This window comes from Falco peregrinus, chromosome 6, assembly GCF_023634155.1.
Source record: "Falco peregrinus isolate bFalPer1 chromosome 6, bFalPer1.pri, whole genome shotgun sequence".
NCBI classification, from domain to species: Eukaryota; Metazoa; Chordata; class Aves; order Falconiformes; family Falconidae; genus Falco; species Falco peregrinus.
The window spans coordinates 33,940,841-33,957,322 of record NC_073726.1 but is presented as its reverse complement, the minus strand read 5'-3'; the positions used below and the strand labels follow the sequence as shown (position 1 = coordinate 33,957,322).

The window sequence follows — 16,482 nt, the reverse complement described above, 5'->3', positions numbered from 1 at the left end:
CAGTTGCTTCCTCCACTTCCATGGGAGCTCTTGCCCTCACTGCTTCACAGTGTGACTATGCTGTTCTTCGGGCTATTTTATCCCATGCATGCACAGCTATATGTGTGCACATCTATATATGCTGTTTATACATCTATATATAGCACACAGCCATATGTGTGTGTATCTATAGATATAGAGGAAGCAAGAACACAGACTTTTGCCTTCTACAGAGCTGGCAACGTTTATGGTGATTCCTGTACTGCCTATCTGTTTGGACATCTTATACATCCTTCACATAAGCTGGGTTGCCATCATAACTGCTCCCTTCAGCTGGCTCAAGCATTGGACACATTCCTAGCACTTGTATTTTTTAATCAAAAGCTTCACATTTTTTGATGACTTTCCTGAAGCCTCAGCTCTGAAGACCACGGTTTACAGGAAAAACTTTGCTTTGTCCTTCTTTTGCGTTTGCATTTGCATTTGCCTTTGCCTTTGCCTTTGCCTTTGCCTTTGCCTTTGCCTTTGCCTTTCCTTTTCCCTTTCCCTTTCCTTTCTTTCTTTCTCTAAAGTAACCTTCAAGCCTTTTAGTTGCAAAAACATGGACTATACAAAAGACCCCAGATACCAGAAAGCAATTAAAGTTCTTACTATCTTTGTAAGATCTCATGGGCTTGCACCACCCAGTTAATAATTTTTCAGTGCTTCAGATGAGCAAAAATAGAAGTGTGTTATTTTATTTGCAGTCCTCTGTTTAGAGAACCTTGTTTACTATCTACCAATTACTTGGAAATTTCTTCTGTGTTTGCATTAGCGGTAATAAAGGTACATTATTCTGCCTGTTTGGCAAAGCTGGTTACTTTTACTCATAACAACTTGTCTGGCTTTGTACATTTTTTAATTCAAGCTTTTTATTTGGTATATCATCATTGGTGTGGTCAGAAATGAGTAGTTTTTAAAGGTGCTAATTAATCTAAGAGCCTCTCTGTCACCATTTACTTCACCTCAGATCTTTTTTCCTGCCTATTTCCTGCCTTTACTAATTTTCTGTGCATATTTTAAGTGGAAGTACATAGCCTTTTCCATGGGCATCAGGCTTCTGAGGTTTTTCCTTTTTTTTTTTTAAACATGCCCATTCTTTCAAAGAGCAGTCATAGATAAGAGCAAAGTTTATTCCTATTGATAGTGTAATCTATTTCCTATTGCTGAGATCAGTCCAGCGAATTTATTGCTTCTTGTTTACAGTCTGAAAGAGAACAAGATCTTTTCCCATCAGTCTTCCCAGCAGTCGTGAATATGCACTATCTATTGCTTTTAAATTTCTGGTTAAATAATATTCTGTCACCTCTGAGGCAATTTCAAATGGAGAATGTTCCTGAGGACAGTTAAGAGTCAGCAATGCCTTTTCATTGTATGGAATGACATAAATGACAAATGATGAATGAAGACACCATTAAGCTTCATAATTTCTTTAGATGAGTTTGTCTGACACCTGTTTAAATTGAACATCAGTATTTGCAGAGTGAATACCAATTCTTCCCACAAGCCTTCATATGGATTTTACCAGGAGGAGAGTATTTTGATTGTGCAGTTAAAAAATTCCAGAAGAAAAAGCAAGGTAATCTTATGCATAAGCCATGAGCAGTCATTGCATGAAACCAGCAATAAATGCTCTGCAAACATGCAATCAGAGTAGCCAAGGCAGAGTAACAGCAGCTACTGGGGATTTCAATGTACCCTGGACATGACCTGCGGGTCTTGGTACACCACATGGGTGAACAGCGAGATACTTCAGGTCAAAGCCACACTGGCCTCATCTGTTCAGAAACAAGCTGGCTCCCCTCTCAGATTAAGAGGTCTTTAATGACAGCACCCTAATTACCTGTAGTTCATTAGCGTGCAGCAGAAGTGCTAGTTCAGTGACTGGACAGATGCCCTTTCCCAGGTCCAGCTGTGCCTTTCCCAGCCTGGCCCAGACGGTAACTGCTGCCCTCTTGCCCAAGGCGGCCATTCCTTCGGTGTTACCAGAGCACCAGTCCCTAACCCAGTTCAGTTAAAACAAGCCAGGTTCACAGAAACAAGAAGTTTAATCTGTGCACTTGAAGAATATTTGAAATTAGCAAAAGAAGCAAGAGAACATAATTTCAAATATACTTTACAGCCATAAACCTGCCCACAATTTTTGTCACTCCAGGCTTCATACAAGGCCACAAAGATAAACTGAGCCTCCACCCGAAGGTCAGGGTCATCTGACAGACTGCTATCACGATTGAATTGGGTCTGATGTCTCAAATATTTATGCTAATTTTAGACACCTCTCACATTGCTCAGATGGGCATGTACTTTTAGAGAGCTCCCTGATTCAACAGCCCATCTCACCTAAGTTTCAGTGTCCTTAATGGCAATACAGGCACAGGGATGTACATGTCAGTGTGATTCAGGCTCCAAAATCCTTATTGGCAAGAACAAGTGAGAAAAGGAGATAAAAAGCAAAACTGGAGGCTGAATTTCCAGAGCAGACTTAAAAAACAACACATGACTCTTCAAACTCCATCATGAATTAGCAGAACATTATAGACAAAAACATCCTCACACGCTGCCCCACGCTGTGCTTTGCGATCAATGCAATTAATTAAAACAATTTCTAAAGATGTGCAGCTGGCTAAGTGCATACTGGTTGCCTGTACAAAGCATACAGCAACACAAAGCTAAATCTCATGTCTCCCATGTACAGAACTCCTGCTCTAGGTAGAAGCTCCTTGCCGAAAGATGTGAAATAAAACCCTCAAATCCAGTGGTACTGGTCACACCTGTGATCAGTGTCATCCTTAGGAGTCTTGTGGGATCTTGGTCTTCATGCTTACTTAAAATACACATAACAAAAGCCAATTGAACAGAGTCAGTTTGTTTAAAGTATTTTCTGTTTTCAAAACTCCAACAAGGTGAAATATGCGTCACTGCTAGGACAACCCTTCCTCTACTCATTTACCCACATTTGGTTTGTTCAAACTGCATTTACATGCAAAGTGGTCTGCTCAAAGAAGTCTGTGATCTCTGTAGCTCCAGTGAAGCTACCAAATTTCTCCCTGCTGGATTTCCCTGCTGCAAATGTGTTCCAGATCTGTCTCTCAGGAGCCAAGATTCAACAAAAAAAGAGCTGCCAGCTACATGAAAGTTTTAAATCTGTAGCAAGAAGAGTAATGGAATGAGGATAACAGTTTATTTGTAGAAGTAGAAGCAAGGAGTCTAAATAAATGAAGCAACTGATAATTGTTTAGACATTCAGAGGTTTTGTAAACTATTCATTAAATTGATGGGATCCAATGCATCCTTCCAACATTTTACGACATAGAAACGTATATGGATAGGCCCTTTAGCACATCTCTCTGCAGAATTTTCTTTCCAGGCTACTTATGGCACTGAGACATCTAGTTATCAATTAGCCAACAGGTCCATGACCTCTGTGAACACCAGTTTTGAAATTCTTATCCAGGGAATCCAGACCATCTCACAGATATACCTAGACAATTTATGTGCTTGTAAAACTTCTGCTGGATAGAATGGTAATAATTAATTGTTCTTCAGCAGAGAGCCTAACCTAGAGCAATCCCATACAACAGATCACGAGTCATTGTCAAATACCTTTTATTTTCCTAAGGAAAAAAATCAACTTCAACATAGTAAACTAGTACCTACTTAGAAATAGAAGGAGTGTCTAGATCCAAAGCAAACCAGAGCTAAGGGCTGGAGACCCAATGCCTTTGGCTGTTTTTGCATTAAAGTGCCTGGTGATCCCAAACTTAACATCTACCACCATTGTTCAGGGGGAGACCACCTGAGGTCTGAAAAGATATTTTTTTTCTGTTTGTTTTATTAGAAAACCATGAAAAAAATCAAGAATCTCTTATAAAGACCATACTTTCCGTTAAAACATGAAGTCACTGGAAGATAAAAAGATGATTTATTTTCACATTTTTAAGGTAATGCAAACAGTGTGTTTGATTGTGGAAAAAAATCATGAAACAAATCTGAAATGGTACCTTTTCCCTCACCTGTTCAATATAATTGCCCTGGTTTAAAGTTAGTTAACTCAGAGCAATATTTTTCCAGAAAGACCAGTCTGTCAATACCGATCAGTTAACAGCCCAAAAGGTTCCTCTTTTGGTCACATGACAAAACAAATGACATCATTATGATAAAACTTCCCTGTAAGTCAGGAATGTGTAAAAGTACACTGACTGCATACTGCTAGAGAGTGCAACAAGAGCAGGCATAGAGGTGACACATGCATTACTACCAAACACTGAAGACAAGGTGGAAAAGGTGGCAGGGCATGTAGCATACTGCTAGAGAGTGCAACAAGAGCAGGCATAGAGGTGACACATGCATTACTACCAAACACTGAAGACAAGGTGGAAAAGGTGGCAGGGCATGTTTGTTGTGCCTCTCTGGAGGGGTAAAATGAAGACAACACAGGATAACAGAGGATTCTCAGACTATAAGAGTCATGCTTCTGTTAAGCAACGCTATCAAATGTCTAATTATTGAAATATGTGAGTGCAGTATCAAAATGGCCATTACCAGCCTGCTGTATCAGCAGATTCATACATCTGAAAACAAGCAAGAAAACTATTGCGAGAAGGTGAGGTCACTACCAGAGCCCCATCATTCATTTAAAGATGCACCTACAAAGTAGTATGAGGGAATTAATAACACTCGCTTGATCCATTCACTAATAAGAGGCAGCAGCATTGAAAGGAGGGAGGACTGCACAGGGGATTGGGCAGTTTTATAATTTTCCAGTATGGGCTATACCTTAATGTCATATAATGTGGTGGTAACAGCTCAGCTGTCCTTCCTTGCACTGGATATGGGCTATACCTGCCTCTCTGCTGCCCAGCCAGAAAACCATATTCTAAATGCATGCTAAAATAAACATTTCCAGCCTCTTTATGGCCAGGGCCAACAAACTCCCAACAGTTACACAATATGTGCAAAGCCTCCAAAGCAATATTTCTGCAGCAATATTTCTGTAGCCCTGTTAGCTCTGTAGTACACACAGCACAAAACACAGGAGATTAGACTTTTAACACACAATTTTTAATAGCTGACAAATAATAATCTTTGGCTTTCAAAACTTTGGCAGGGAGCCATTTAAGAATTATAGGCTGAACTGTGAAAGAAAAATGTGTTTTGAAATCCCATCTTTATTAGTTAAGCTATCATTATTACTATTCAATTATAGTACAAATGTGCGGCTTTCATAATGCAAAATAACATTTCAAAGTCTTTCAACAGGATTAGATGCAATGTGCCTCTCTATTCAGGCCCAGTTCTTCAGGATACCAACGTGCCCCCAAATCTCCCCGAAACCTACCAAAAAGGCAAAACGGAGGTGATGAGACATCTAAGAACAGCAAAAAGGGTCATATAGGCCTTCGTTCCAATTATCGGTGGGAATAATTAATGATAAAAAATGTAATCTCTGCTGGGTTGTTGCTTGCAGAAAGACAAGCCAACAGGACAGACTCACCCTTTTACAGGAATAGGAAAGAACAACAGTTAGAAAAGAGTAATCCCTCATCAAAAATGCTGAGGAGGAGAAGAGGTGGGATGAGAAATGAGGAGCCCTCTGTTTCAGTAATACTGCCTTGTTGATCTTCCCTCCCTCCACCATGTGGTTTCTATTTTCTTGTATTAATCTGTGCTTCCCCTCCCAACATTTTTTCATGTGGTTGTCAGTTTGAGGTCAACAAGTACTAAGAATGGACTGAAAAGAATTTCCAGGATGTTTTTTAGGACTATTAATAACTTTAGTAGCTATTCAAGCAAACAGCGCTCAAGTGTTCGTCGTACTCCAGGGTGTAAGCTCATCACTTAAAGAGGCTGATTCAGAGTTTCCTTACATTACAGATTGTACATACTGTCAGGTACAGTATGGGGCTTTGGAGACAAGATGTCGCTTCCAGTGAGATGCTGAAAAAGAAGGAGCCAATACTGTATCCACCAACGGGAACATTTTTCAAAGGCAATAAAACTCCAGAGACAGGTCTCAGGGGATCTTTAAGTGTTGCCACTTATAGTACTGTACTTCCTAATTTCAAGGCACCCCACTGCATGGCAGGCATCCTCAAAGCCCTAAGGTGTGAAGTATTCCTCAACAACACGCAGCAAGGCTGAAGTACCTATCAGTGAGATTGGCAGAAGACAATGAAGCCAGACAGGCTGCCAGAGGCTATGGGGAGAGATGGCACTTCTGGAAACACATGATTATGCTTCATTGGTGCTGTGAAAGCCAATGCAGCATCCCTCACCACAGCGATGCAGGGGAACTCAGCTGGCACCTGAAGGAGAAAGGCAGCATCAAGCCCACAACGCAGTGAATCATTCAAAGTAAAAGAGATCTAATCAGGGATGTGCAGCACAACACACCTCAAAATCACACCAAAGCCTTGTGTAGGGCAGACTGCCAACCAGATGATGACCTGTGCTTCAAATGGGACAGAATACCTTAGCTTCACATGTCCCACTACACTGCTTTAACCAATATAAAAAAATAGTGCAAAAAAAAAAAAAAAATGGGCAAAGTGGGAAGACACAGCCAGAATCATTCTTAGTTGTCTTCTGTGAGGCCTGACTTTGCAGATGTGCTCTGCAAATAGCTTAAAACAAAACAAAACAAACAAACAAACAAAACCACACCAAAAACAAACAAACAAACAAACAAAAAAAAAGGAAAGGAAGAAAGAAAAAAGAAAAAAAATCGGGCCTGGAACATGAGAGAGGCCATGGAACAGATGATCCAAGAACCCTATGGAGGCCCAGGCATGAGGCAGTCTGAAGATGCCAGGTGTGGCTGCTCATAAATGGACAGATGTCTCCGTTTACGAGTAATCCCCTCTGCTTCCAAGGGGATTAAACATATGACCTTGAAATGCCTAAAAACAGGGCCCAAAGTCTATTTTAAAGTTGATTTTTATAAATCAGAGGATGATGCTTATCAAAGGAGAGACTAAAACTTGCACAGGAGGTAAAGCAGCGCTATGCCAAATTTCAGAGTGATGTGTGGGGGCATAAATCACACCAGGAGGAGAATATCAGGGATTTAAGTGATGAATTCAAGTCCAGAAGAATATGTGCTTGATAAAATGTGCTATCTTGGACTCCTCCTACAGACAACAGCTTTTGGGCATCCAGGGATTCCAGCATCCTGAGAAATGCTGCAAATTATGTATTTTTTTCCCAAAGGCTTTGTTGTGTTCTCCTTATAGATTTTGTATTTCAGAGAGTAAACAAAAACAAAAAAAAAGCAATACTTAGAAGTTATATTAATTTTCTCTCTTGCCTCCCCCTCAAAATGGCACAGGTTAGCAGAATAAAGATTACAGCCATTTATGAGCTGCCTGTGCTCATTGACCTTCCAGAGCAAAGAGCGGGGAGCAGCGGCAGCTGAGGCACCATGGGCTGGCAGAGGCACGGGGCACACACGTATGATCAGAATGGGAGGAGCTGCAGTGCTGGGCTGTGGGGTTTGGTGGCTGGGCTTTCCTACAGGCTTATTTGTTACCCTGGGCAAGTTATTTAACCTGTGTCCCCGGAGGCCCAACCTAAAAGCAAAGGGGTGATGAACCTTCTCATCAACTGTGTTTCTCCTGGCTTTTCTAAATGACCCTCAGGGCAGGGACTTTTTCTCAGTAGAGCTTGTTCCAGCCATGATCCGAATGGGGAGCCAAATGCCTGTGTGGATGGGGGAGCCAAATGCCTGTGTGGCTCTTCTCTACCATACCCGAGTACCCGATCCCCTCCCCTGGTTAACTCTCCCCTCTTTCCCTCCGCATCTATGCAATGACTGCTCCAATGCATTTGCATTTCAGTTGGTTTGACACTCCCAATGCTATTTACTCGTGTCATTGGAAATCTAACGGCATTTTTTCTAGTGCACAGACATGTTTCCATTAACTGTGGTTAAATTCCAGCTAACACAGTTACATGATCCTTACCTTCACTGGCAATTGCAGGGGAGTTAATACCACATTTTCACTTCCTGCATTTAAAAAGGAGACAACTGTATTGTTTCAAGTTGTTCTGTGCATAGCACATTCCCTTCATCGTTTTGCAAAACCCAGGAAAACTTGTGAGATACGCTAAAGGTCAACAGAAATATATTCTCCATGGGATATCCCTAGAGCAATGCCTCCACTGAAATGTTTGCAGTGAAGCTTTGAGCTTTGGTGTGTACGTGAGTATGAATGTCCAGAGGGAGGCTGGCAAGAGCCATCACATTTGGGGAGGAGGTAAAGGGACAAAGTGGTACTGATGTTGAAAACAAATCTGGAACAGGTAGAGAGGAACAGATTTTGTACCCTCTGAGCTGAAACAGCAAGAAGAGGCTTGGGGGACACTGCACACAAATTTTGCTCACCTCCACAAAGCCAAATGTTATTGCAGAGCTGGATGTAGCTGTAAGCCTGGATGCAGGCATGGTATTCTGTTCTGATTGCTGTAGAGAGACAACATCCTCTATACCTACTCCTCAGCACAAAGGGGCTACACCTCTACACCTACCCCTCAGCAATATCACACTGCCCTTAGAGGCATCGCCTGCTCAGTGCCTCTCTCCAGGCTGGATCTCTCCAAAAGCTCCACCCCTGCAGCCTCTGCCTGTTCTGGAGGCAGAGTAGTGATGAAGGTCCAGTAGTGATGAAGGTCCATCTTTGGGAGTCTTGGGGGGCAGAAAGGCCAAAGTGCAAAGTCTTCCTCCAGCAGCCCTTTACCAGCCCATCCCTCCCCACGCGAGCCCAGACTACACACACTGTACAGGCATTATAGGGTGCAACCCCCATCCTCCCTCCAGTAAATCCACTCCTGATCATCACAAATTAATTTTGTAGGAGGTCATAAAGTGTGGAACAAACGTTGGTCAAGGGCATCACATTTTCAGATCAAAAACATGCACTTATATCCTGAGCAGATTAGATTAGGATTCAAGTGGATGTGGATCTGCAGTTCAGGATGCCTTGTCCTGTTGATTTTTCCCAACATTTTCCAGGGCAAAGGTTAGATACATGTGGGAGATAGTGGATTTCCTGAAGGCATGCTATAATCTTTCCCATACAGATGATGGAGTCAGGACGCCTAACATCGGTCAGAACGGTGCTTCATTTCTGTCATCCGTGATGGCTAATCGCTTCTGAGGCTCGTGGACTCAGCTAGGTACCATTCACTGAGCTGTTCCAATTTACAGCTGCAGTTAATTTATTTTAGGTAGGTGATTGCTCATTCTGTTTCACTGACTTACCATTCCCAGATTTTGGAAGACCACAATGGCTTTTTAAGCTAATTGGACTCCGCTTCCTCAGATTCTTACACAAACATTTAGCACAAAGCACAGACTGCTCTTTCCTCAGCCATCTGGCAGAGAAGCCGAAACCAACAATTTTCCAAGTCAAAAATCAGACATCTGAAAATAATGTTAATGTATTCTAACCCCTTTATATATACTGACAAGCCAACAGGCAATTTGGAATATGGAAAACGGGCTGTAGGAAGGACACACCGTTCATTTTGCCCTTCAGCATCCCCAAACAATCAGACTAAGGCTGCAAGATTAGGAACTCAAATCCACCCTCCCCTAGAAAGGCAATACTGCCTGCAGCCCAGCATCTGCTACACCAAAGATCAGGCAAGGGAACTGATTTTTTTTTAATGGATTTATGCTGAGAAGCAGAAATTAACATGTATACTTAAATGGACACATGCATACGCACACTTCTATGGGATGTGGGTTGTTGTTTGCTGTCACCACATTACATCCTACTTGCCTTGGTAACAAAGACTTTCTAGCTAAAATAATTTGTAAGTCCCATAGTATACACCTTTATCAGTCAGGGCTGGAGAGCCTGTCTTGCTAGTGTAACAGACTCCATTTTTCTGTAAAACAGAGGGTTTAGATAAAGCTGGCAGGAAGGAGAACGATAAGATGAATTACTGACTTACGAAATGATCGCTCCTTCCATGTGACACAGCTAACAGGGGAAACGGGGAAACTGATTTCAGCTTCCTGGACCTCCCAGCCATCCCAATGCACAGCAACAACAGGAGGAGAAAGCCACTGCTGCGTTCAACACCAGTGATGTTCCAAGAGGTAAACAAAACTGCACGCTGTATTCAAAGCACAGAACTCAAAAGGATGTATACAATATGCATGCAATAAGCCTGCACTGTATAGATATTTGTGCTTTTCATATTTGCCTGCATAACGCAATATAAAAAAATCTCATATAGTCCACAGATGTCACATGTGTGTCCATCAAGAATTCTGCTTTTGCAGGACTTTTCCAAAGAGGAATAGGCATATAAAACAGTTAACGGGACAATTACAGTAGCATTTAATGATGACGATGAAGAAACTGCCCAGAAGCAAGAGAATTAACATTTGGCAGAATCTTTTTTACCCCAGACCAGTCTCTAAATGAAAGACCATCCTCACACAGAGGATTACTAAAGTGGAAGAAGATGTAAACTCTCTCTATCTGATCTTCTCTCCAGCAAAGAGATTTTTTTTCTTTTTAAAAATTAAACAAATGTATTTCAAAAAAGTTTTCTTAGCTCAGCTTTTCTAAAACATCTACTGCAAGATTGGTGCTTGATACTGTCATTCACAGTATGTGGTGCTTTTTCCCATACATTCCACTTGCCAGCAAAAAAACGCCTATGCAGAGCAGCACAGGTACTTTACAGCAGGAAGAAACCCAGTCTGTTGCGCAGTGCCTGTATGCTTATCCCGCAGTTTCTGTATATGGCCATCCAAAAGGCTCATGAGCAAACAACCACAGACAGCAGCTTCTGCATTTCCGACTTCCATTCCCTGTTCTCTGTTAAAGTATCAAACCAGCACTACGATATACTGGCAGGAGTACACAATCTCCCGAGTAAATCTGAAGGGTTAAATTCCCACTGAAGATGGTGGATGTTTCAATGTGCTGGGGGCCTACTGGTACCTCTCCATTATCATTGTACCCCTTCTTTGGTAACAATAGGAGAACTATTGAAAGGAAACAACACCCCCTTTGTCTTTGCTGTTAGAATGGTTTTCATAGCTTAAAAAATGCTGGGCAAAACCGATCTCAGAGGAGGATATCATCCCTGTCCAGCCGGCAAGGATAGATTACCATCAGCTTTCAAAAGCAGCAGTGTATCTTTTCCAGCCCTGTGAGCCAAGCAGATGGATGGCTGGATGGACAGTGTGGGGGTAGCCATAGTAACCATCATCCCGTGAAGCTCCTGCTCACATCTCTCTATCTATCACAGCTGGGGAGAAAAGCCAACAGCTCAGTGCTGGGGTGCAGATATCCGGTCAGACCTTTGCCTCTCAGCTCCAGCTGGGTTTTCCATTCCTCTTCAGCAATTTTTTAATCTCACCTTCTTCGTCAGTGCTTTATGGATCATGGTAAAATTCAGTCTCAGGGGAAGATCCCTTGAGCAAGCGTCTTCCCAGCTGCTGCACCCCATGTTGTGGGTGGATGTGTGTTTGTGGCTTTCTCTGCCTGCCAGGAGCAGGAAGCCCCTCAGCCTCCCCCAGGACAGGCGAACGCCTCCATCTTTCTTGAACTCACCTAGAGCACTGACTGCATGGCACATGAAGAAAGATCAGGTCTGACCCAGCTGCCAGCTTGCGTGCAGCTCATCAGCCATCATGCATCGAGAAGCACAGGGCTCGGAGCAGCTTTGTGCTGTACCTGTCCCCACAGGAGCTGGCTGGAGGGTGCTTGCATGCAGACACCACCCTGGCTTTTCAAAGGTAGTAAGAGCCCAGGTGCTGCAGCCTGAAAGGCAGCTGCTAGGCTTGGATGCGGAAGAAGGCTGCTCTGCCAGTGACTGATGGTGTTATCCACTCTCATCTTTCACTTAGGGTTTTTTCATCATTTCCATCAAAGGCAAAAGTCTCTTCTCAAAGCAAAATTTAGTGGCACCTGCGGCAACTCACCTAACTACCCTGGATGCACTCAGACAGGCATTTTAAATTTTAAAACGTACCTGTTGAAAAGCAAATATAATCACTTGTATTAAATTGGGTGACCAAAGCCCATGCCTGTTTCAGAACCATGGAATAGCTGAGGCTGGAACTGGCCTGTGAAAACTGTCTGGTTCCATCCCCTCATCACTGTCCTTTTATGTAGCCTGTACTTCCTCAATTTGTCTGTGAGGATACTTTTGGAGACCGTGTTGAAAGCCTTGCTAAAGTCAATATAAACAACATACTGTGTTCTGCTCATCCACTGTAAAGGCTACTGGGCTGGCCAGGCGTGATCTTCCCTTGGTAAATTCATGCTCACTACTCCCAGACGACTTCTTGCCCTCCATACATTTAGAATTCATTCGCAGAAGGATTTGCTCCATCACCTTACCAGGGATCAAGGCAAGGCTGACTGACTTGTAATTCCCTGCATCTTCCTTCTTGCCCTTCTTGAAGAAGGCAGGACATTTTTTTTCTTCCAGTCCTTAGAACCGCCCCCCCCCCCCCCCCCCCCCCCAATCATTGTGACAATTCAATGATGATCAAGAGTGGCCTTACAATGGCATTGGCAGCTCTCTCAGCACTTAGGACTGTATCTGTCAGGTCCTATAGACTTCTATGTGTCCAGCTGGTTTAAATGTTCCCTAACCTGATCCTCCCCCACCAAGCATAAGTCTTTCTTGCTCTAGACTTTCTCCCTGGTTTCAGGGACCTGGAATTCCTGAAGGCAAATCTTATCTGTGGAGACCAAGTGAGTGAATGCATGAAAACTTGTGTCTGCAGCCTCATACTGCAAACTTGCTTGAATCGACATGTGTTTGCTCTGTTTGAAGGAACTCTGAAAGACAGACCTAAGTCATAAGCCTATTGAGCAATTGCCAGCTACTGCTGGTGACCTGATCTACCTTCAGGAGCTTAATTTGCACAGCAGTCACGTGGAGTCGGTCAGTATTCCTCTCTGCAACTCCACCCTTCAAACAGTTCTTGGACCTCAGCCAAAACAAAATCAAAACACTTCCAATTCGGTTTTGTGAACTGCGAGAACTTGTTAATCTTAAAGCTCGGTGACAATGAGTAGATTAGGTTAAACAGCCTGTTTTGAACAGCCTAATCCGAGTGTTCCCAGCAGACAACTTCAAATACTATTGACTTTATTAGCATGCACTGCAAGAGCAGCCGTAGATTACTGAATGTATTATGGTTGTCACTTCCTTCCTTCTCATCCGTCTGAAGATATGGAATTGGCTAAAACGTGCCAGGTGTATGAGCAGGCAAAGTGAGTTGGAAGCCACCCATCCTCACCTTTCAGAGCAGCAGGCACCCCATCCAAGGGGAAGGGCAGGGGCTGCACAGCCCTGCTCACCCATCAATGCCGCGCTCACATGCAGCCCTCTTGCTGCCAGCACATGCACCATAGTGCATGCTGTCCGCCACAGACTTACAATTAGATAAGCAGCTAAATGTTTAGATTTATTTGTATATTTACTTTGCAAGGCACACAGCTGAAATCAAGTCCACTCACATTACTAGAATGCTTTTTTTTGCCTTACTCTTTATTTCACCTCTCTTCCTTTCACCTGAGTCTTGCAAAATTACATTTCTGAAGCACAGAGGTATTAAGCAAGGAGCACTGTGAAAAGAAAAGCTTAAAAAAAAAAATATGAATAATTCTGCATTCATAGCAGGGTTTGAATAATGTCCGTGGAACCACACGCTGCGAAAGGAGGAGAAAACCAAATACTGAACAGCTGCTCATTAGAAAAGCACCAGCCATCCTGAGCCCTGAAAGACACAGGAGTCCTGTGGGGGAAAAACACTGCGTGACCATGTAATTAAAGGCTCTATCAGAGTGTCGCAAGGGGCTGCAGCAAGGCTACACTGCCTTTGCAAACCTGGCACTCTTAAAATGCAACTGCTTGTCATTTTCTGGGGTCAAAAAACAGGAATTCAGCCCCCAGGCCACAAATTATGCTGTGCATGGTTTCTGGGACACCTTCCAGGGGGGGAGCTGAGAGCTCAACTGAAGGGACCTCTGCCACTTGAGCCAACAGGAAAGCTGGCAGCAGCATGTTTGATGTCTTCTCACTTGTATGCAGAGCTGGGGTGAGATGCTTTGTGCTGGCACATATCTGGGTTACTCTAGCATTTGCCAGCAGAAAAAGAACCCTGAAGTGCCAGACACTGGTGTGGCTTCCTGGATGCATTGGTGAAGCCGGTGTTGGGTATCCATGTGCCTTATCTGCACGAGTATACAATATGTATGTATACAATATACGCCAGGATGTTTTAACACAGGTAAAGTAATATGTTCCTCTCTGGCTCCATTCTTGAAAACAGTGGAACTACTTTGACAACAATTTAAAAATGAAAAATCTGCTTCAGACAGACACTCAACATGAAAAATTTCATGCCTGATGGGTATATCTGGCACAGCCATCAGCAGTTTACAACAGAGGTTCTCAACAGAAGCATTGAGCAAATACATTACCAGCCCTGCCCTAAAATACTAATGTTCAGCTTGAGAAGCCATGATTTTACTGTTAGTTTTGCAGAATACGGGTGCTTAGAGGTCATGACTGATGTCCAGATGTGTTGAAGAAGGAAGAGCGATTGCTGCTGGACTGTAATCACTCCCAAAGTTTTCCACAGAGAAAACCAGAAAAGGGCATTTTTGTAATCTACTGAGATATAAGACTATCACAAACATGGACCAGGAGAACTGACTTTCTGAGCCTGTAGTTATCCTGCAGGTTAATGGAAAATTAGCTTTAAAAGCTAATGAAGCTAAAATGCAAAAGGATCCACTGGAAAACTTCCAGGAATTACAAACCCCGTGAAGCTTCTGCTGTTGTTTTCTGTGTTCAGTTCTACTCCTTGAAGCTCTGCACTGCACTTTTCAAGCTATACAAACCATTGACACCCTTGTCATACATAATCTTGTCTTCCGTGACTTCAGCAGCAGCTTTTAGCCTACAGCTGCAGCTGGGGAAGGTGCAAAGCCACCTTTCTTGTAACGGTGAGCGGGAGGAAAACTGTTCTTTGGAAATTCCCCTTCTCCAACATGTGAGATTTATTTCATGCTTCCCCAGATACTCCCCGGTGCCCACCAAAGCTGTCTTATCACTCCCCTCCTCAACCAGACAGGGGACAGGAAATACAACAAAAAGCTTGTGGGTTGAGATAAGGACAGGGAGAGATCACTCACTCATTACTGTCACAGACAAAATAGACTAGACTTGGGGAAATTAGTTCCATTTATTACCATTTAAATCAAAAAATCACTTTCCCCTACCCCTCCCTTCTTGCTGGGGTAAATCTAATTCCTGAGTTCCCTACCTCCTCCCATCAAACGGCACAGGGCGACAGGGAAAGGGGCTCATGGTCGGTTCATCACAAGCTATCTCTGCCGCTCCTTCCTCACACTCTTCCCCTGCTCCAGTGTGGGGTCCCTCCCACGGGAGACAGTTCTCCATGAACTTCTCCAACATGAGCCCTTCCCACAGGCTGCAGTTCTTCATGAACTGCTCCAGTGTAGGTCCCTCCCACGGGATGGATTCCTTCAGGAATGGACGGCTCCAGCCTGTGTCCCCCGCGGGGTCACCAGCCCGGCCAGCAAACCTGCCCCAGCTGGGGCTCCTCTGCCCACGGGGCCACAGGTCCTGCCAGGAGCTGGCTCCAGCCTGGGCTTCCCACGGGTCACAGCCCCCTCTGGGCATCCACCTGCTCCGGTGTGGGGTACCCACGGGCTGCAGGTGGGGATCTGTTCTGCCATGGACCTCCGTGGGCTGCAGGTGGGGATCTGCTGCACCGTGGAGCTCCATGGCTGAGGGGCACAGCCTGCCCCACCACGGGCTTCACCGTGGGCTGCAGGGGAATCTGCTCTGGCACCTGGAGCCCCTCCTGCCTCCTGCACTGACCTGGGTGTCTGCAGCGCTGCTGCTCTCACATAGCCTCACTCCTCTCTCCTGGCTGCACCTGTGCAGGGTTTTTTTTCCCCTTCTTAAATACATTATCCCAGAGGCACTACCATCACCACTGATGGGCTCAGCCTTGGCCAGTGGTGGGTCCATCTTAGAGCTGGCTGGCCACTGGTTCCATTAGGCATGGGGGAAGCTTCTGCCAGCTTTTCACAGAAGCCACCCCTGTAGGCCCCCACTACCAAAACCTGGCCATGCAAACCCACTACAGCAACCTGATGGTCCCCGATGGCTCTAGGGGAGTCAATTCTTGCTCTAGTGCTTCACTCATCTTGCTTCCAGATATTTCCAGTCTGGTCCCACCCATCTCAATTCAGTTACCCACTCTGAGCCAAAGCCTTATCTTCTGCAGCGCTCCTTTGAGTCACCATCACAGCACCAGCACCTTTTGTTAAAGGCAACAAATTTCATGCAGAAATTTATGAGGTTTTTTTCTTCCTTTTGCCTTCTCACTTTCCCTTTGTTTCATTTATCAGCATGAGTTACGAACCTGCGGAGACGTTCTATGCC

General features: G+C 44.0%; 1 pseudogene; it reads left to right on the top strand.

Annotated features, from left to right (window-relative positions):
* The window catches only part of LOC129784714 (leucine-rich repeat protein 1-like), a 48,574-nt pseudogene extending 35,299 nt beyond the window's left edge, over window positions 1–13,275 (top strand).
* Window positions 13,276–16,482: the final 3,207 nt, after the last annotated feature.